At 43.5% G+C, this 21,849-nt stretch overlaps 1 protein-coding gene across 2 annotated transcripts in view; it reads left to right on the top strand.

Moving 5' to 3' along the window:
* Window positions 1-241: 241 nt before the first annotated feature.
* Window positions 242-21,849, top strand: part of LOC132824139 (astacin-like metalloendopeptidase) — a 216,405-nt gene continuing 194,797 nt past the window's right edge. For both annotated transcript variants that reach the window (XM_060838392.1, XM_060838391.1), the window contains exon 1: window positions 242-303. The gene's annotated coding sequence lies outside the window, so the exon portion shown is untranslated. The remainder of the gene's footprint in view (window positions 304-21,849) is intronic.

Raw genomic sequence — 21,849 nt, 5'->3', positions numbered from 1 at the left:
CTCAGGGAGAAACCTCGACAACAGCATGAGTATACGCTCAAGCTAGTACACAAAACCTCCCCCCAAGCCCGACACTGCACCCCTCAACAGGTGGCCACTTCGATGTGCATTCAAACACTTCCGATGTTGTACCAGAGACACGGGGACAGTGTCAACCAGAGGACAAGAGATACACTCAAACCCCGCCCAAATGGTTCACACAGCGCGTGCGCAGTCATCCACCGCGAGGTGAAGCGCACGAGGACATCCGCTTAATGGGCGCATGCGTGAAGCTGAGGAACTTTCTGGAAACTAAAAGTGAATGTGAGTGAGTCGGTTGATGGCTGAATGTATGAAGAATTTAAGTGAAATATTGAGGATTTGTGAGTGAGAATGGTGGAGTAGAGCTGGCTGTCAGCGCCAGGGGCCCGGGGCCTGGTGGAGGGAGCAGCTGATGTTCTCTCCCCTCTCCCCTCAGGGACGGGCCCATTGGTCTACAACCTCGTGTTAAGATAAATATAGATGTACGAGCATCTCCCTTGAATTGCCTGGATGCAGAATGTGAGAGGTTGATATAGAGACATTCACCCAGTCACAGTGTGAACCATTGTAACGTGGCCCAATCTATCTTCACACAGAGGGTAGCCACCACCATCACTACTGTGCTCAATGGAAAAAAACCCAAACAAGTCTTAAGCTCACAGGTATTAGTGAAATAATAGTGGTTTTATTTGATATTATGTGTATATAAATCAGTAATGTTCATTGAGAACAAACATTTGATTCCTATTACTAAAGAGAACACATGTTATATATTTAAAGTTATATTTACTTAAAGGTGCCTGTCATATTGCAACAGCCCTCACTCGTTCTAAGCAAAGACTTATTTTTTAAAAAATCAGTATTTATATAACAGAATAAAGTATCTTTATATTTAAAACAAAAACATTGTTGGAGAAACTCAAGGTCTAACAATATCTGTGGAGAGAAAGTAGAGCCAATGATTTGGGTCCATTGATCACCTTTAGAACTGAACCAGAAGGGTCATGGGATCTGAAATGTTGACTCCATTCCCACAGCTGCTGCTAGACCTTAGATTCTGTACAGTATGGAAACAGGCCCTTCGGCTCAACAAGTCCACATTGACCCTCCGAAGATTAACCCACCCAGACCCATTCCCCCACCCTACAGTTAACCCCGATGATTGCACCTAACACAATGGGCAATTTAACACGACCAATTCACCTGACCTGCACATCTTTGGATTGTGGGAAGAAACTGGAGCACCCAGAGGAAACCCACGCAGACATGAGGAGAACGTGCAAACTCCACACAGACAGCCATCCGAGGCATGTATCGAACCTGGGTCCCTAGCGCTATGAGGCAGCAGTACTAACTATTGAGCCACCGTGCTGCCCCCAAACCTGTGTTTCTCCAGCAATTTCTGTTTTTGTTTCAGATTTCTGGCATCCTCAGGCTTATTTTTAAACTTATTCATTGATGAGATGTGGGTGTCACTGGCTGGCCAACATTTGTTGCCAGTTCCTAGTTGCCTTGAGAAGGTGGTGGTGAACTGCCTTGTTGAACCTTTGCAGTCCACCTGCTGTGGTTTGACCCACAATGCCATAAGGGAGGGAATTCCAAGATTTTGACCCATGAGTGAAGCTTTGAACCTATATGTATCAACACGGCAATGAATTTGCACGTCTTTGAAGTGAATCAATGTTTTGCGTATCCATCCAGCTGTAGTTGTGATCTTTACTGGAGCCTGCTGTATATTTTCAGAATATATTTTAGTTGCAATGGGGTTAATCAGTGTTTCTCATTGCATTTTGATTTGTCATCTTGTTTTGTCTCACTGTCAGGTTATTCGTACATGATATAATGATGTTCCTGGGCATATGCTGACAATTTCTCTGAATTTCGAGTATCAGCACTTGAATATTGCACTCATTCTCTGTTTGATGTAAAGTCATGGGACTAATATTATACCTGTTGAAGGCAAAAAAGATTGACAGTTTGAAATGTGCTCCTTAAACGTCAATGTCATCCTGTCACAACAGGTGTAACAGTTTGGGCATCCGTGCAGCTCCATTATCAGCTGCAGAATTGCTATTAATCATAGTTTGTATCTTCGTGTCTCAACATAATAAGTGCTAAGTTTGCTGATAATACACAAAAGAAGAAACAAAGCTGTATATGTTTATGTAAAACCTTACATAACATCAAAACAAGCTTTTCCAGTATCTGTTGCAGAGACTGAATCCCAGAAAAATATTGTTACTCTTTCAACTTTAAAATCTTTATAATAATGCTTTCTAATTTGTTTCCCTTGGATTATTCAGACTTTTATTTTATACAATTCCTTTGAGTCCACTGGCATGAACCTCTCTCCATTCTAATGGCCTAAATTTTGTCAGTTCTAACAAGTTAAGGATTTCTATCCGGAACATCTTGGCTTGCAAGCTGTATAAACTAGAAACCACTTCTGAAGTGACTTGTTTCCCTGAAGTAACATGGTTCACTTGCTAGAAAAACTGTTCTCTCTTCTGAACTGACCTCCAGATTCCTCTGCACTGAAACTTTTGAGCCTCTGTTCTGAAGTCAAAATTGAAGTAATTGGCTTAATGTGTTGATTGTGTCTGTCATAAATCCAGCAATATAAACATTTTATCCAACAGTGCGACACAGGTTCTTTCTTGAGTGCAGATAAGTGTACTTTGGATATTATTCCAATTGACCTGATCTGATTAATAAAATTATTTTCATAGAACTGACCAAAATCCATCTGCGTCTGTTTTAAATCAATATCTGCAAAGTGGTAATAATGTATTTATCGTATCCTCCACTCTAACCTTACTGTTAATTTCGGGAACATGGTTCAAAGAAGAATGCAGGGAGATGTACTAGAAACAGTGTCAGGCATAACCAAAATGGAGATGTCAATCTGGTGAAGCTGCAGCACAGGATTACTTGTGTGTCAAACAGGACACTGCACGCAATAAGAACTAAACTATTCCATAATCGATGTCATGTTATGTTTGAGCTCTGAAGCTCTGCCACATAAAGTTATAAAATTGTTGGGTAATTAAACAACTGACAGGCAGAGATCAATGAATATCCCTAACTCAACACCCTTGTCAAATTGATACACTCCATGTGATGTTATGAAATTGGTAAAAGTACTGGGTACCTCAAAGATTATGGGCCTGACAGCATCTTGGTGTGGTACTGAAAACCTTTGCCTTAGAATTAATCATAGCCCTGCCTTTGTACAGCTACAAAAATTCAGATTCCTGAAGAAGGGCTCATGCCCAAAACGTCGATTCTCCTACTCCTTGGATGCTGCCTGACCTGCTGTGCTTTTCCAGCAACACATTTTCAGCTTTGTACAGCTACAACACTACACTGGCACCGATCATGCAATGTTGTCCAGCTATGTTCTGTCTGTAAAAGGACCAATCCAATCCACTGCATCAGGCTATTCTCAAATATTTCTGTATTGACGGAAGGCTTTGCTGACTGTATAATCAAACAGCACATATTTAGCAATAGTCTCTTCATCAATACTCTTGTTCTTCCAGGTTTTTAGAGGCAGATTCAGTGTCTATGTGTATCCTGTGCTGGCTTCATCCCCTCCTTCCACCTCTTCATCTCCAACTACCTCAATCTCTCCACCCCTCTCAAATACCCCGAACTCCTGCCCTTGCAACATGCAGCCCTCCATTTGCTCCCCTCCAACCCCAAATTCATCATCAAACCAATTGACAAGGCGTGATGGGAGTATGATCCAGATGCCAACTTGCTGACACCCCTCCCACAACCACCATGATCCCACCTCTCATCTACAAGACCATCCGGAATCTCATCACCTTAGGTGATGTTCCCATCCTCAGCCTCCAACCTCATCGTTCCCCAACCCTGCACTGACCAGTTCTATCTCTTACCCAAAATCCACAAACTGACTGCCCCAGTCGACTGATTGTCTCTGCCTGCTCCTGCCCTACTGAACTCATCTCTGCTTAGCTTGACTCTGTCCTGTCCCACTTGGTCCAGGAACTCCCCTCATATGTTCAAGACATATCCAGACCCTCCACCTCCTCATGACTTCCTATTCCCCAGTCCCCAATATCTCCTCTTCTTCATGGTCATCCAGTCCCTCTACACTTGCATCCTCCATGAGAAAGGTCTAAAAGTCCTCCATTTCTTCCAGCCCCGCTTCACTGACACAGTCATTTAATTGGCATAACTGATAGTTATCTTTAACTTCTCCTTTCAATCCCCCACTTCCTATAAGCCAGAGGGGTGGCTATGGGTACCTGCATAGATCCCAGCTATGCCTGCCTCTTCGTAGGACATGTGAAAGAGTCCCTCTTCTACAGCTTTGCTGGCACCATCCCCCACCTTTTTCCTCTGCTGCATCGATGACTGTATTGTGGTCCCACGATGAGGTTGAACAGTTCAACCACCACACCAACACCTTCCACTCTGACCTCAAATTCACCTGGATCATCTTCGGTATCTCTCTCCCCTTCCTGGATCTCTTCATTTCCAGCGATCAGCTCAACACCGATATCTACTTCAAACTCACTGACTCCCACAGCTACCATGACAGTACTCTCCTCCCCCAACCCCTTAAAAATGTGATCCCTTACTATCAATTCCTCTGCTTGAATGAGTGATTCCGCTGTAGAATATGCCAGATGACCTCTTATTTCAAGGACCATAATTTCATCTCCCCTGTGACCAACAGTGCCCTCAATCGCTTCTCCTCCATTTCCCGCGCCTCTGACCCTTGAACTTTAGTAAGGATAGTATCCTTCAGTCCTCACGTACACCCCCCTAATCTCCAAATACAGCATATCATCCTTTGTCATTTTTGCCACTTAACTGTCAGACCTCATCACCAAAAATATATTTCTCTTCCCTCCCCATCTACATTCCTGAGGGACTGTTCCCTCCGTGACTCCCTCGTTAGGTCCACACACCACCATAACCCGCTCTCCACACCTGGAACCTTCCACTGCTACTGGAAGAGTGCAAGATCCCAGGCATCATTCCAAATCCAGTAAGATTTAATTGTGTATCCTTGAACCTCCTTTGTTGCTCGTGACGTGGGCTCCTCTACATCGGACAGATTGAATGCAAACTCGCGAAATGGTTCAGGGAACGTCTCTGGTCTGTACACACCGATGCACTCCACATTCCTATGGCCATCCATCTTCCCACTCCCCTCATGACATGTCCATCTGGGCCTCCTTCACCACCTAAACAAGGCCATCCTCAAATTGGAGTAGGAACACCTCATCTTCCGCCTTAGGAGCCTACAATCAAACGGCCTCAACATTGAATACACCGGTTTCCAAATCTACCCAACCCCATCCCGGATCCAACCCTTGAACTCAGCTCCATCCTTTTGACCTGGCCTAGCTATCCATTTGTTCATCTTCCTTTCTCATCTGTCGGCTCCACACTTCCCACAACCTATCATGATCACCTCCTATCTTTGCCTACCCATCGCCATCCCACTTACTTTTTCCCTTGCCATATCCTCCAACTTTATTTCTCAGCCCCCTTCCTCCTTCCAGTCCTGAAGAAAGGTTAAGCTTGAAATGTTGATTCTCTTGCTCCTCAGGTAATGTCTGACCTATTGTGCTTTTTCCGTTGCCACATTTTATTGCCCCTGACTCGACAGCATCTGCATCCTCACTGTCTCCTTTGTGTACCTTGCCTTCGAGCCACACTTTTAAGGACAGCGTGTCTGATGTGTTTCAATTCTGAATATTGGTCTGCTGTAGATGTACACAATCCCCATTTGGTTATGTTGTCATGTCTACTTCATAAACTTATAATGTGTTTTACTGTTTTAACCCACCAAATTAATAATTAATTGCCAGTTATATGACATTTATTAGTCCAAACCTGAACTTTCACCAGGTCCTGCTGAAATTAGGTGCAGACTGCTTCAGTATCTGAAAATTTTGTAATACTATTGGATATTTAGAGATGTGATTACACAGCAGGATCAGTCATATAGGTGGGTGACTGTAGGAAAGGTCAGGTAGTTCAGAAATCTCCTATTGCTATTCCTCTCTCAAACAGATACTCAGTTTTGGGTACTATTGAAAAGGATAGTCTCTCTGAGCAAAATAGAGGAGTCAGTCAGATCTTGGGCACTAAGAATGTATCTTACGTTAGGTGAGGTTTGACAAAATTTAAAAGAATAATCGTTATAGGGAACTCTCCTGTCAAGGGCACCAACAGCAGCGTGAATCTAGGACAGTATGTTGCTTTTGTGGTGCCAGGATTAAGGATATCTCACAAGTTTAAAGCATATTGTTAAAGGGGAGAGTGAGAAACCAGGAATTATTGTACTCATTGGCAGGAATGACATAGAGAAAAGATTACGTAGAAAATTTAAAAAACTGAACCGCAAAAGTAGTAATCACAGTTTACTCCAAGTGTGAAGCTCAAATGAGGAAAATAATAAAAGGATAAAGAGGAGAAATCGATGACTGAAGTGAAAGTGTAATGTTCAGGCATTTAGTTTCTTGGATCATTGGGATCTCTCTTAGAGAAGAAAATACTTATTCAAAAAGAATGGGTTTCACCTGTACTGGAAATGGACCAATATCCTGGTAGGAACATTTCTTTATTAGACCATAAGACAAGAGCAGAAATTAGGCCATTTAGCCCATCGAGTCTGCTCTGCCACTCAACTATGGCTGATAAGTCTCTCAACCCCATTCTCCCACTTTCTGTCCATTGCCCTTGATCTCCTTTACAATCAAGTACCTATTTATTTCTGTCTTAGGTACACTCAATGACCTGGCCTCTACAGCTTTCTGTGGCAGTGACTTCCATAGATTGTCTACTCTCTGGCTGAAGACGTTTCTCCTAATCTCTGTTCTAAAAGGTCTTCCCTTCACTCTAAGGCTGTGGCCTCAGGTCCTAAGACTCTCCTACCAATGGAAACATTCCTAATGTCCACTTTGTTCAAGCCATTCAGTATTCTGTAATTAAATTCCCCCTCATCCTTCTAAACTCTATTGAGTACAGACACAGAGTTCTCAAACATTCCTCATGTTAAGTTCATTTCTAGAACCGTTCTCGTGAATCTCCTCCGAACACGCTCCAGTGCCAGTACATCCTTCCTGAGATATGGGGCCCAAGACTGCACAATATTACTCCAAATGTGGTCAACCAAAGCCTTTAGAGCCTCACAAGTACATTCCTGCTTTTATATTCAAGTCCTCTCAAAATACGTGCCTTAATTTCACTTCGGATTTCTGAATTTTCTCTCCATTTGGAAAATAGTCGATGCTTCCATTCTTCCTACCAGGGCGCATGACCTCATATCTTCCCATGTTGTACTCCATCTGCCAAATTGCCCATCTCCTGTAATGGTTTGTGGGGCACTTCTCTTTCTGGCAAGGCATGCTAAGTATTTGCCTGGCTTGCCACCTTGCTTGTATAACCTTTGCTTTGCAAAAGACAACACCTTCTTTGCTGTCTGTGTGCAGACAGCAGTGCCGTAATCCTCTGTAATTTGACCAACAAGGGTCTGTCAAAATAGGCCTTCTCAGCTGCCTTCAACCGTGCTTCTAGGAGACGTTGCTGCTTACCCTTCTGCCACTTCCTCCTGGTGGAATATGAAATAACTAACCTCCTGGCATAAGCTTTGGCAGTTTCTCAGAGAATAGATGAGCTATCAACCGAGCCTATGTTGATGTCTAGGAATGCCCGAAATTCCCTAGAGAAATACTCCACAAACTTACTGTCCATGAGAATAAAGGGGTCCATTCGCCAGTACCTTGAATCCACTGTAACATCCTTAATCATAACTATGAGGTACACTGGAGCATGATCAGAGATGGCAATATTACCAATCATACAGGATGCCACCAGATCCAGGGTTACCGCAGGGGTCAGAAAAAAAATCAATCCTCGTGTGACATCTATGCGGATTGGAGAAAAACATGAAATCCCTACTTGTAGGGTGGCAACACCTCCAGATGTCCACCAATCCTAATTCCCCACACAGACCCAATAACTGTTTAGTTTGTGCAGAGGGTATCGAGGGACCTTCAGGCAACCTGTCTACTGTGGGGTCCATGAGGCAGTTAAAATTTTCCCCTAAAATGATTTGCCGAGACTTGAGACTTACCAGTTTAGAAAAAGCATCTACCAAGAATTTAAGAGGATGAGCTAGGGGACAATAAACATTTAAAACACCATATTCTTCCCCATTTGTCAAGGCTTTAAGAATTATAAACCTCCCGTATGCATCTTTAACACATTCCAACAATTTAAATGAGAGATTTTTCCAAACCAGTATAGCCACTCCCCTACTTCTGGTATTAAATGATGAAAAGTAAACTCGGTCAAAGCCATTCTGCTGCAATTTCAGATGCTCCTTGTCATCAAAATGTGTCTCCTATAACAAAGCAATATCCACCTTCTCCTTTCTAAGACTCGAGTACCTTCTTGCTCTTAATTGGTGAGTGACTTCCCTTGATATTCTTGGTACACCATTTAATCATATTATTCGCCATAATCTTCTGCAATTACATTTAAATTTCAGAGAGGAGGAACCCGAACCACAAATTGCTGAGCCTTAGTGTCACATGGGCCACCAAATATAAAAACTACACAAACTAAAACCACTACATTTAACAAACATACAAAATTTTTAAAAATAAAAAAACAACAAAAACCAGAAAACAAACCAACATATAAAGTGCCAATAGCGCTGAGTAGGGGAACTCACCTCCTGCCCGGAGGGGGCAACTACCTATTCCGAACTGCCCATAAATAGGCATATAACCATCTCAACCACCTTCACTTCCCCCAGCTAGAGCTGCATCGCAAGCACAAGCTAAAAAGAATGAACATCCCATAGAATATCAATATGAATAAAAAAAATTTCTTAAAAATTGGAATAAATACCCCACCCATCCTTTGATATGTCCTAACTTAGAAATTTAAAATGTACATCTTAACCACCGCCAGACATAGTTTGAACCAAATTATTATCAATAGAGGAAAAAAAAGGAGAAAAACAAAGCTCCAACTGGATTTCCTCCATTTCTTTTACAGAATGATAAAACACATACCCAAGCAACAATATTTATACATACTACAATTGTGTAGTATAACTACAAATTATGTTAGTTTGTCCACAAAGTCTCTTGCCTTCTCCGATGTGCCGAAGAGATGTAAGGATCCATCTAAGGTGATCTGAAGCACTGCCGGATATCTCAGGGAGTACTGAATCCCAAGGTCCTTCAGTCTTCTCTTGACACCATCATACGATTTTTGTTTCTGGATCACCGCTGCTGAAAAGTCCTGAAAAAAACATGATCTTAGACCCTTCGTAAATTAGAGCTTTTGGATCCTTCCCCTGGAGTCTGAAAGCCTCCATGACTCTCTCCTTATCCCAGTAATGATGGAACCGCACCAGGAAAGAACGAGGGCGTTGACCCAGACCCGACCTCCGTGCTGCGACCTGGTGAGCCCTCTCTATCTTCAATCCTCTCATGCCACCCTCCAAGTCAAGGAATTTTGGAAGCCAATCTTCAACAAATTCTGCAGGCTGCTCACCTTCCTTACCCTCGGGCAGACTGATGATCTGAATGTTTTTTCTCCTTCCCCTGTTTTCAGGATCATCCACTTGGACATGCAAATTACGAACCTGCGTCTTCAGGGCTTGGATCTCATTCTTGAATGAACTGGCATCAGCTTCCACCACTGTGACCCTGTGCTCCACCTCTCCGTCCTCCAGGTCTCCCAGCGGCTGCTCATGCTTCTGCAGCATGAGAGAGAGACTGGAGCCAGCTTCTTTTCAATCTGTTTCCCCAGCATCTCGCGAGATTTTGAGAGCTGGTTCACCAGGTCCTGGAGAGTAATTGGCTCCGAGGCTGCTGCAGGCTGAGCTGCAGACCTGGCCTCAGGTGCTCCTCCTCCTTTTTTAGACATTTCTGGACAGCTGAAAATACAGGTAAGTCAATTTTTAAATGTTTCTTGGGGCTCCACAATCTTTCCAATACCCCAAGAAATCCTGATGACCTGGGTTGGGCGGGATAAAGGACTGTCCTGCTCCTGCTGTGATGCAAAGCTCTGCAGTGCGATCTTCTCAGATCGCCTCCATCTTAAATCCCTCCTTTGCCCCTCTCCTAACCTGTCCAAATCTCTCTGCAGCCTCCCCCACCGCCTCAGTGCTACCTGTCCCTTTGCCTATCTTTGTTTCATCTGCAAACTTAGCCAGAATTCCCTCAGTTCCTTCATCTAGATTGTTGATGTATAATGTGAAAAGTTGTACCATACTGAGCCTTGTGGAACACTGCTTGTCACCAGCTGCCACCCTGAAAAGGACCCTTTTATCCCCACTCTCTGCTTTCTGCCAGACAACCAAGCCTCTAACACCATGGGCCCTTATCTTACTCAGTAGCTTTCTATATGGAACCTTATTAAAGGTCGCCTTGAAGTCCAGGTAGATAACATCCTTTGGTTCTCCTTTGTCTAATCTGCTTCTTACTTCCTCAAAAGAATTCTAGCAGGTTTGTCATGCATGACCTCCTCTTGATGAAACCATGCTGACTTTACCCTATTTTACCAAACGCTTTCAAGTATTCAAAATTTCATTCTTAACAATGGATTCCAGGATCTTACCCACGACTGAGGTTAGGCTAATTATTTTGTAACTTTCCATCTTCTGCCTTACTCCATTCTTAAACAGGGGTGTTAGGTTAGTGATTTTCCAGTCCTCTGGGACCACCCCTCATTCTAGTGACTTCTGAAGGATTGCCACTTCTAGAATTTTTTGAGAAAGTAATGAAAGATTAACACAGATGGGTATCCTGATCCCAGTCAACCCTATCAGGGCTGGCAAGTGGCATTTAGGAATGCGAAGGCTCTGGATATAATTGGTTTCACCTGAAACTTGCATCGTGGTTTAGTCTGGTTCTGGCCATCCCAATAGAAAACCACCACTCACCTCATTTGTGACTGGAAATTCTTGGACTAGTTCATATTGTTTGTCTGGATCATGTCAGTGACACCAGGAGAGAAATCTTGCAAAAGCATAAGGTTAAACAAAGGTGATTTAGCTTCTCGATTATTTTTTCAATCGTACACCACTTCTGTCAGACAGTTGGCCACATATTTCAGTCTTGTAACACAAGCCATTCATATTCAGTTACTCTCAGAATTTTACTGCATTTACATCTGTATCATCCTTTGGACATATTGAGGAAGTTGGGTCGGTTTGTTCTTGCGGTCAGGAGCATGCTTCATTAATAATACTCTGATTCCGGGATGGGCCCTAGTTTAGGATGGTGCAGGCCGCTCATCCGCATGATGTCAGCTATGAAGACTGGATGCTTAATTTTCAAAAGAAGTAAAGGTTTGTTATTGGTGATGGGGGTGGGGGATTGTGCTGGGGACGATCAGGAGATGTTAGGGGCTCAGCGGATATCCAAGAATAAAATCCCCATCCTCAAAATAGGGTTGATATGCTAGACATAGGCTCGGGATTCTGAGTAGAATCTAAGTTCTTTATTTTACAGCATTGTTGCTTTAATTCTGTTTGTATATTCCTCAGCCTTAGCGACCTTACACTCGTCTACCCATTCACAGTCAGCTATGAACATCTCCCAGCTTTTGGGAGTTCCATCTGTTATACATACTTCTATCCCCCAGTCACATGCAGAATTCCTTCAATTGGCCAGTAAGGTATCTTTCCATTATTTAGTTAGCAACAAATTAATGCAGCCATGCTTTAAATTAACCATGAGGCAATGAGACAGGTTACTGACAATGTGTAAATCAATAAAACCAAATGATTTTAATCAGTTAATTCTGATTTTGTGATTCAGGGCTAATAAATTAATAATTTAAAAATTAATAAAACAATCATTATCTCTAATTCATTATCTAATTAATAAGTAAAACAATCATTATTTGTAAATCTGTAATTACTTGTAATTAAGGTAAGGACTAATTAGGGATAGTCAACAGTATTTGGAAAGGCAAGGACTGATTAGGGATTGTGGGTGGGAAATCATGTCTCACAAACTTGATTGAGTTTTTTTGAGGAAGTAACAAAGGATTGATGAGGGCAGAGCGGTAGAAGTGATCTATATGGTCTTCAGTAAGGTGTTCGATAAGGTTCCCCATGGGAGATTGATTAGCAAGATTAGATCTTATGGAATACAGGGAGGACTAGCCATTTGGATGCACAACTGGCTCAAAGGTAGAAGACAGAGGGTGGTGGTGGAGGGTTGTTTTTCAGACTGGAGTCCTGTGACCAGTGCAGTGCCACAAGGATTGGTGCTGAGTCCACTACTTTTTGTCATTTATAGAAATGATTTGGATGCGAGCATCAGAGGTACAGTTAGTAAGTTTGCAGATGACACCAAAATTGGAGGTGTAGTGGACAGCGAAGAGGGTTACCTCAGATTACAACAGGATCTTGACCAGATGAGCCAATGGGCTGAGAAGTGGCAGATGTAATTTAATTCAGATAAATGTGCGGTGCTGCATTTTGGGAAAGCAAATCTTAGCAGGACTTATACACTTAACGGTAAGGTCCTAGGGAGTGTTGCTGAACAAAGAGACCTTGGGAGTGTAGGTTCATAGCTCCTTGAAAGTGGAGTCGCAGGTAGATAGGATAGTGAAGAAGGCGTTTGGTATGCTTTCCTTTATTGGTCAGAGTACTGAGTACAGGAGTTGGGAGGTCATGTTGCTGCTGTACAGGACATTGGTTATGCTACTGCTGGAATATTGTGTGCAATTCTGGTCTCCTTCCCAACAGAAAGATGTTGTGAAAATTGAAAGGGTTCAGAAAAGATTTACAAGGATGTTGCCAGGGTTGGAGGATTTGAGCTATAGGGAGAGGCTGAACAGGCTGTTTTCCTTTGAGTGTCGGAAGTTGAGGGGTGACCTTATAGAGGTTTACAAAATTGTGAGGGGCATGGTTTGGGTAAATAGGCACAGTCTTATTAATAATGAAGTATTATTAATGAAGCATGCCCCTGACCGCAAGAACAAACCGACCCAACTTTCTCAATATGTCCAAAGGATGATACAGATGTAAACGCAGTAAAATTCTGAGAGTAACTGAATATGAATGGCTTGTGTTACAAGACTGAAATATGTGGCCAACTGTCTGGGGTCAGGGAGTCCAGAACTAGAGGGCATAGGTTTAGGGTGAGAGGGGAAAGATATAGAAGAGACCTAAGGGGCAACTTTTTCACACTGAGGGTGGTACGTGTATGGAATGTGCTGCCAGAGGAAGTGGTGGAGGCTGGCACAAGTGTAACATTTAAGAGGCATTTGGGTGGGCATATAAATAGGAAGGATATGGGCCGGGTGCTGGCAGGTGGGACTAGATTGGGTTGGGATATCTGGCTGGCATGGACGGGTTGGACGGAAGGGTCTGTTTCCATGCTGTACATCTCTATGACTAAGTGACTAAGACTTATTAAAGGCATCAAGAGAACTGGTAATTCATTTATTCAGTATTCAATATTTAAAATGTAAAACGTATACAGTTTTCAACTCTGAAATCCATTATAATACCTGGTTCTAGTCTCTTAACATAAATCCCAGATTAGGTTCCTTAAGCAGTCCTGACCAGTCATTGCTCATTTACAGTGCTCTCGGCGGTGAAATGACTGCAGCTGCCTTAAAAGGTCTTGTCTGCTTACATGGTAACAAAAGGCATGTAATGTACAAATAATGGCCGAAGCCAAAGACCGATATTAACAATAGGACGTTAATTTTGTTACATGATTTTTAACAACATAATGTTGAACTGAAACTTCAATTGTCATTGAGGGAGGGAAATTGATATAAAATAAAGACTGAAAATGTGTTGTTGGTTAAAGCACAGCAGGTCAGGCAGCATCCAAGAAACAGGAAATTCGACGTTTCGGGCTAAAGCCCTTCATCAGGAATGAGGAAAGTGTGTCCAGCAGGTTAAGATAAAAGGTAGGGAGGAGGGACTTGTGGGAGGGGCGATGGAGATGTGATAGGTGGAAGGAGGTCAAGGTGAGGGTGATAGACCGGAGTGGGGTGGGGGTGGAGAGGTCTGGAAGAAAATTGCAGGTTAGGAGGGCGGTGCTGAGTTCGAGGGAATCGACTGAGACAAGGTGGGGGGAGGGGATATGAGGAAACTGGAGAAATCTGAGTTCATCCCTTGTGGTTGGAGGGTTCCCAGGCAGAAGATGAGGCGCTCTTCCTCCAACCATCGTGTTGTTATGTTCTGGCGATGGAGGAGTCCAAGGACCTGCATGTCTTCGGTGGAATGGGAGGGGGAGTTAAAGTGTTGAGCCACGGGGTGGTTGGGTTGGTTGGTCGGTCCAGACGTCCCAGAGGTGTTCCCTGAAGCGTAACGCAAGTAGGCGGCCCATTTCGCCAATATAGAGGAGGCCACATCGGGTGCAGCGGATGCCATAGATGATGTGTGTGGAGGTGCAGGTGAATTTGTGGCGGATATGGAAGGATCCCTTGGGGCCTTGGAGGGAGGTAAGGGAGGAGGTGTGGGCGCAAGTTTTGCATTTCCTGCGGTTGCAGGGGAAGGTGCCGGGAGTGGAGGTTGGGTTGGTGGGGGGTGTGGACCTGACGGAGTCACGAAGGCAATGGTCTTTGCGGAACGCTGATAGGAGAGGGGAGGGAAATATATCCCTGGTGGTGGGGTCTGTTTGGAGGTGGCGGAAATGACGGCAGATGATACGCTGTATACGGAGGTTGGTGGGGTGGTAGGTGAGAACCAGTGGGGTTCTGTTCTGGTGGCGGTTGGAGCGGTAGGGCTCAAGGGCGGAGGAGCGGGAAGTGGAGGAGATGCGGTGGAAGGCATCGTCGATCACGTCTGGGGGGAATCTGTGGTCCTTGAAGAAGGAGGCCATCTGGGCTGTACAGTTTTGGAACTGGTCCTCCTGGGAGCAGATGCGGCGGAGACGAAGGAATTGGGAATATGGGATGGCGTTTTTACAGGGGGCAGGGTGGGAGGAGGTGTAGTCCAGGTAGCTGTGGGATTCAGTCGGTTTATAGTAGATGTCTGTGTTGATTCGGTCGCCCGAGATAGAAATGGAAAGGTCTAGGAAAGGGAGGGAGGAGTCTGAGACAGTCCAGGTGAATTTGAGGTCGGGATGGAAGGTGTTGGTAAAGTGGATGAACTGTTCAACCTCCTCGTGGGAGCACGAGGCAGCGCCGATACAGTCATCGATGTAGCGGAGGAAAAGGTGGGGGGTGGTGCCAGTGTAGTTGCGGAAGATGGACTGTTCCACATATCCTACGAAGAGACAGGCGTAGCTGGGGCCCACGCGGGTGCCCATGGCAACTCCTTTAGTTTGGAGGAAGTGGGAGGATTGGAAAGAGATTCATCTGGACTGTCTCAGACTCCTCCCTCCCCTTCCTAGACCTTTCCATTTCTATCTCGGGCGACCGAATCAACACAGACATCTACTATAAACCGACTGACTCCCACAGCTACCTGGACTACACCTCCTCCCACCCTGCCCCCTGTAAAAACGCCATCCCAAATTCCCAATTCCTTCGTCTCCTCCACATCTGCTCCCAGGAGGACCAGTTTCAATACCGTACAGCCCAGATGGCCTCCTTCTTCAAGGACCGCAGATTCCCCCCAGATCGACGATGCCCTCCACCACATCTCTTCCACTTCCCGCTCCTCCGCCCTTGAGCCCCGCCCCTCCAACCGCCACAGGCCAGAACCCCACTGGTTCTCACCTACCACCCCACCAACCTCCGTATGCAGCGTATCATCTGCCGTCATTTCCGCCACCTCCAAACGGACCCCACCACCAGGGATATATTTCCCTCCCCTCCCCTATCAGCATTCCGCAAAGACCATTCCCTTCATGACTCCCTCATCAGGTCCACACCCCCCACCAACCCAACCTCCACTCCCGGCACCTTCCCCTGCAACCGCAGGAAATGCAAAACTTGCGCCCACACCTCCTCCCTTACCTCCCTCCAAGGCCCCAAGGGATTCTTCCATATCCGCCACAAATTCACCTGCACCTCCACACACATCATCTATTGCATCCGCTGCACCCGATGTGGCCTCCTCGATATTGGGGAGATGGGCCGCCTATTGCGGAACGCTTCAGGGAACACCTCTGGGACGTCTGGACCAACCAACTCAACCACCCCGTGGCTCAACACTTTAACTCTCCCTCCCACTCCACCAAGGACGTGCAGGTCCTTGGACTCCTCCATCGCCAGAACATAACAACACGATGGTTGGAGGAAGAGTGCCTCATCTTCCGCCTGGGAACCCTCCAACCACAAGGGATGAACTCAGATTTCTCCAGTTTCCTCATTTCCCCTCCCCCCACCTTGTCTCAGTCGATTCCCTCGAACTGAGCACTGCCCATCTAACCTGTAATCTTCTTCCTGACCTATCCGCCCCCACCCCACTCCGGCCTATCACCCTCACCTTGACCTCCTTCCGCCTATCACATCTCCATCGCCCCTCCCCCAAGTCCCTCCTCCCTACCTTTTATCTTAGCCTGCTGGACACACTTTCCTCATTCCTGATGAAGGGCTTTATCCCGAAACGTCGCATTTCCTGTTCCTTGGATGCTGCCTGACCTGCTGTGTTTTAATCAGCAACACATTTTCAGCTCTGATCTCCAGCATCTGAAGTCCTCACTTTTTACTCTAATAAAACAAAGACTGGCACACCATAATTACCAATGAGACATAGCAGTTTTATAATTAAGTGGAAAAAACGAGTCTGAAACAAAGATTGAATCTGCAAGTATCATTTTCTAAATACAATGTTGTTGGTTTGGGATATTTTGGATCTATCTTATACTTCCAGTTTTACAAAATTTAACTAAATTAAGTAAGGTTCCACTCAGTGAGCAAATGCTAAAATCTGAAGTGATTTTCCTCTGTGTTAGGTTTAGATTATAAATAAAACTGAATTGAGACCTGCTGTCATCCTGAAACAGAATGATTCTGCACCGGGGGCCCAGATTTGGTGCTACTGCTTTACTTTCTTCAGTCAATTCTTTCATTAGCACAGCACGTAGGGATGAGAGGGGTGAAAATGATCTTTGGCAGTAGCATGAAATTATGGGGAATTTGAGAGCAAGTTTATACTGATGTCAAATAGTACAGAATGGAAGGAGAAGACATTTTAAAAAAGATTATAATGTGGTCTTCCTCCATGTTAAAGTGATTTGAAATTAAATAAGATTGGCTTTCATGTAAGCATAAAAGTGACTAATTAGAAACTGACAGTAGGGCAGTCATGACCTGTAAGGAGAACGGAGGATAATATTTCATTTCATAAATCACTGATGGATTCTTAACCTTAAAACAAATCATGTTAAATTCCCAAATGTGTTGCCTGTTCCCTAGTGGATTCTATCACAAACTGCTCCAAAAAGCCATCTTGTCAGCATTCCACAAATTATTTTTCTTTCGAATCACTACTGACCAGATTTTCCCAATCCAACTGCATATTGAAATCCCTCATGATAACTGTAACTTTGCCTTTCCTACACATCTTTTCCATCTCCTGGTGTGTCTTGTGCCCCAGCTCCTGACTACTGTTTGGAGACCTATAGATGACTCCAACTATGCATTTCCTCAATTCTACCCCCACAGATTCTACATCAGTAATTCTATAAAGGGAGACAGTAAAAGAGAGGGAGGGGAGAGGGATCCGAAGTATCAGAGTAAATAGAAAGATAAATGAGGATGGTTTTGAATTTGAAAAGAGCAAATTATTTAGAAAAGACAGGCGAGCAAGCCAGAGAACAAAATATCGCTAAAGAATTAAACTGCATTTATTTCAATGCAAGAGGTCTTGAAGGTGAGGCTGATGAATTCAATTGGGAGTATGGGATTTGGATATCACAGCTGTTACAGAAACTTGGCTGAGGGGTGGACAACACTAACAGCTCAATGTTCTGGAGTTTCAAATGCTAAAGGAAGGATAGAAAAAGAGACGAAAGAGAAGGTGGAGAGTGGCGTTTTTGATTAAGGAAAACATTACTGTGGAATTAGAGAAGCTATTTCTGAAAAATGATCCAGTAAAAATATATAGGTTGAAATTAGAAAGTAAAAGAAAAGACCCCCTTGATGGGATAGTACTAAAGACCCCCAATAATCAGAGGGAAATTGAGGAACAAATGCATAGAGAGATCTCAGATATATGTGAGAATAAGATTGTCGTAGTAGGGGACTTTAATTTTCCAAACATTGACTGGGACTACCATAACATTAAAAATTTGGATGGTGAATTTGTTAAATGTGTTAAATAAATTTTTCTTTTTTCAATATATAAATGTTCCCACTCAAGAAGGAGTTAAACCTTACCTTCTCTTGGTGATAAGACAGGGCAAGTGACGGAAATGATAGGAGGGGAACACTTTGGGTCTAGTGATCATAAAAGTCATAGAGATGTACAGCACAGAAACAGGCTGTTCGATTAAATTCATCCATGCCAACCAGATATCCTAAATTCATCTAGTTCCGTTTGTCAGCGCTTGTCCCATATCCCTCTAAACTGTTCCTGTTCATGTGCCCATCCAATTGAAATTGTACCTGCATCTACCAGTGGCAGCTTATCCCACACATGCACCACCCTTTGTGTGAAAATATTACCCCTTAGATACCTTATAAATCATTCCCTCTCACCCTAAACCTATTTCTTCCAGTTTTGGACTCCCCCCAACTCGGGGAAAATACCTTGTCTATTTACCCTATCCATGCCCCTCTTGGGTTTTATAAACATCTAGAAGGTCATCCCTTAGCCTCCGACACTCCAGGGGGAAAATGCCCCAGCTCTCCCTATAGCTCAAACCTTCCAACTCTGGCGATATTCTTGTAAATCATTTGTGAATGCTTTTAAGTTTCACAACATCCTTCCTATAGGAAGGAAACCAGAATTGCACACATTATTCCAAAAATGGCATACCCAATGTCCTGCACCGCTGCAATGTGACCTCCCAACTCCTAAACTCGATGCTCTGACCAATAAAGGAAAGCATACTAAATGCCATCTTCACTATCCTATCTACGCAAGACTTCACTTTCAAGGAACTATGAATCTGCATTCCAAGGTCTCTTTATTCAGCAACACTCTCCAGGACCTTATTAAGTGTATAAGTTCTGCTTTGATTTGCCTTTCCAGAATGCAACACCTCCCATTTATATATATTAAATTCCATTTGCCACACCTCTGCCCATTGGCCCATCTGGTCAAGGTCTTGTTGTACTTCAACATAACCTTCGCTGTCCACTACACCTCCAATGTTGGTGTTATCTGCAAACTTACTAACTATACCTCCTATGTTCACATCCAAATCATTTATATAAGTGACGAAAAGTAGTGGACCCAGCAGCGATCCTTAAAGCACGTGGCTAGTTACAGGCCTCCACTCTGAAGAGGAACCATCCACCAATACTGTCAATCGTCTACCTTTGAGCCAGTTCTGTATCCAAATGGCAAGTTCTCCCTGTATTCCATGTGATCTAATCTTGCTAGCCAGTCTACCATGTGGAACCTTATCGAACACTTTACTGAAGTCCATATAGATCAGCACCAGGGTCCCGGGTTCAATTTCTCCCTCCTGACTGTGTTTAGTTTGCACGTTTTCCCTATGCCTACATGAGTTTCCTCTGGGTGCTCTGGTTTCCTCCCACGGTCTAATGGTGTGCAAGTTAGGTGGATTGGGAAATGCAGGATTACAGGGCAAGGTGGGGTGGTGGGTCTGGGTAAGATGCTCTTCCGAGGGTTGGTGTGGTTTGGATAGGACAAATGACGTCCTTACATGCTGTAGGGATTCTATGATTCCAAAAACTTAAAGTTTTTAATTGAAGTAAAATAAATTTTAATGGTGTGAGACAAGAACTTTAAAAAATCGATTTGAGTTGACTGTTTGCAGTTAAAGGAATGTCTGATAAGTGGGAGGCTTTCAAAAGTGTGATAACAAGAGTTCGGAGTCATTGTGTTCCTGTTAGAGTGAAAGGTAGGGCTGGTAGGATTATAGAAAATGCATCAATAAAGATATTAAAGTTCTAGTCAAGAACAAAAAAAATGTTGAGATATAAGCAATTGGTTCAAATGAATCATCTCTTGAAAAGTATAAAGAATGTAGGAGTTTTCTTAAGAGGAAGATCAGGAAGACAAAGTGAGGATGTGAGCGCGCCTTGGCAAATAAGGTTAAGGATAATCCAAAGAGATTCTACCAGTACCTTAAGAGCAAGAGAGAACTAGAGAGAGAGGAACACTTTCAAGATCTAAGAGGTTGTCTTTGTGTTGAACGTCAGGAGATAGGAAAGATATTAAATGAATATTTCACAGCAGCTTTTACTGTAAAGAAAGAAATGGAGGCTAGAGAACTCCAGGAAGTTTTGAAAACAGTTCATATTCCAGAAGTAGTAGTGTTGGAGATCTTAGAAAACATAAAGGTTTCTGATGAAGGGTCATCAGACCCGACATGTTAACTCAAATTTTTCTTTACAGTTGCTGCCAAACCTGCTAAGCTTCAACTTCTGTTTATGTTAGAAAAAGTAAAGGTAGATAGGTCTCTGGGACCTGCTCTAGTGTATCCCAGGACTTCATAGGAAGTTAGGGAGGAAATTGTGAGGCCCCTTGCAGAAGTATTTGTATTATTTATAATTATGGGTGAGGTGCTGAATAATTGGAGAGTAGATAATGCTGTGCCTTTGTTTAAGAAGATGCAAGGAGGAGCTTGGGAACTATAGACCTACGAATCTGACTTCGGTGGTGGATAAATTGTTGGAAGTGATTCTGAAAGACAGGATTTATATGTATTTGAAAAGGCAAGGAATGATTGGGGATAGTTAGTGTGGTTTTGTGTGAGGGAATTTGTCTCTCACAAACTTGCTTGTTATTTGAGGAAGTAAAAAGTGAGGTCTGCAGATGCTGGAGATCAGAGCTGAAAATGTGTTGCTGGTTAAAGCACAGCAGGTCAGGCAGCATCCAAGGAACAGGAAATTCGACGTTTTGGGCCAGAGCCCTGAGGAAGTAACCAAGAAAATGAAGGGCAGAGCAATAGACCTTGTTTACTTGGAATTTAGTATAGGACGTTTCTCTGTAATGAGATGGTTACGTTATTGTGCAACCACATGTTATAAAAAATTGCGCTGCTTGAAGTGTTGGTGTTGTAATTGTGTTAGTCAACACACGTTTTAAAAGTTTGCGCTTTAGAAACAGTGCCACCAATTCATCAATTGTGTTATAGCGAATTTGCATTAACGAAACGTGCATTATAGCAGAATGACCTGTGAAACTTTGACAAGGTTCTGCATGATGATAGACTAATTAAGTTAGATCACGTGAGATTCAGGATGAGCTTGCCAATTGGATACAAATTTGCTTAAAAGAGGGAGTGTATGATGGTGTAGGGTTATTTCTCAGACTGGGGGCCTGTGACCAGCACTACTCCACAGTAATTGGTGCTAGGTACACTTTTGTTTGTCGTTTATATAAAAGATTTAGATGAGAATTTAGAAAACATGGTTAGTAAGTTTGTGATATCAACATTGGTGGTAAAGTGGACAGTGAAGAAGGCTATCTAAGATTGCAAGGAAATCTTGATCAGTTGGCTGAAGAATGGCAGATGGAGTTTAATTTGGATTAATGCGAGGTATTGCATTAGTGAAACAAACAAAGACAAGACTTAAACAATTAAAGGTAGGGCCTTATACAATTATAAGTAGGGTAGTGTTGTAGAAGAGAGAGACCTAGGGGTTCAGATACATAATTCTTGGAAGTTTGTATTACAAACAAACAGAGTGGTTAAGAGAAGGTGATTGGCACGGATTGTCTTCATTGCTCAGACGTTTGAGTGTAGGAGTTGG

Source organism: Hemiscyllium ocellatum, chromosome 18 (assembly GCF_020745735.1).
Source record: "Hemiscyllium ocellatum isolate sHemOce1 chromosome 18, sHemOce1.pat.X.cur, whole genome shotgun sequence".
NCBI classification, from domain to species: Eukaryota; Metazoa; Chordata; class Chondrichthyes; order Orectolobiformes; family Hemiscylliidae; genus Hemiscyllium; species Hemiscyllium ocellatum.
The sequence above is the reverse complement of the archived record's forward strand: the minus strand, read 5'-3'. Positions and strand labels throughout refer to the sequence as shown.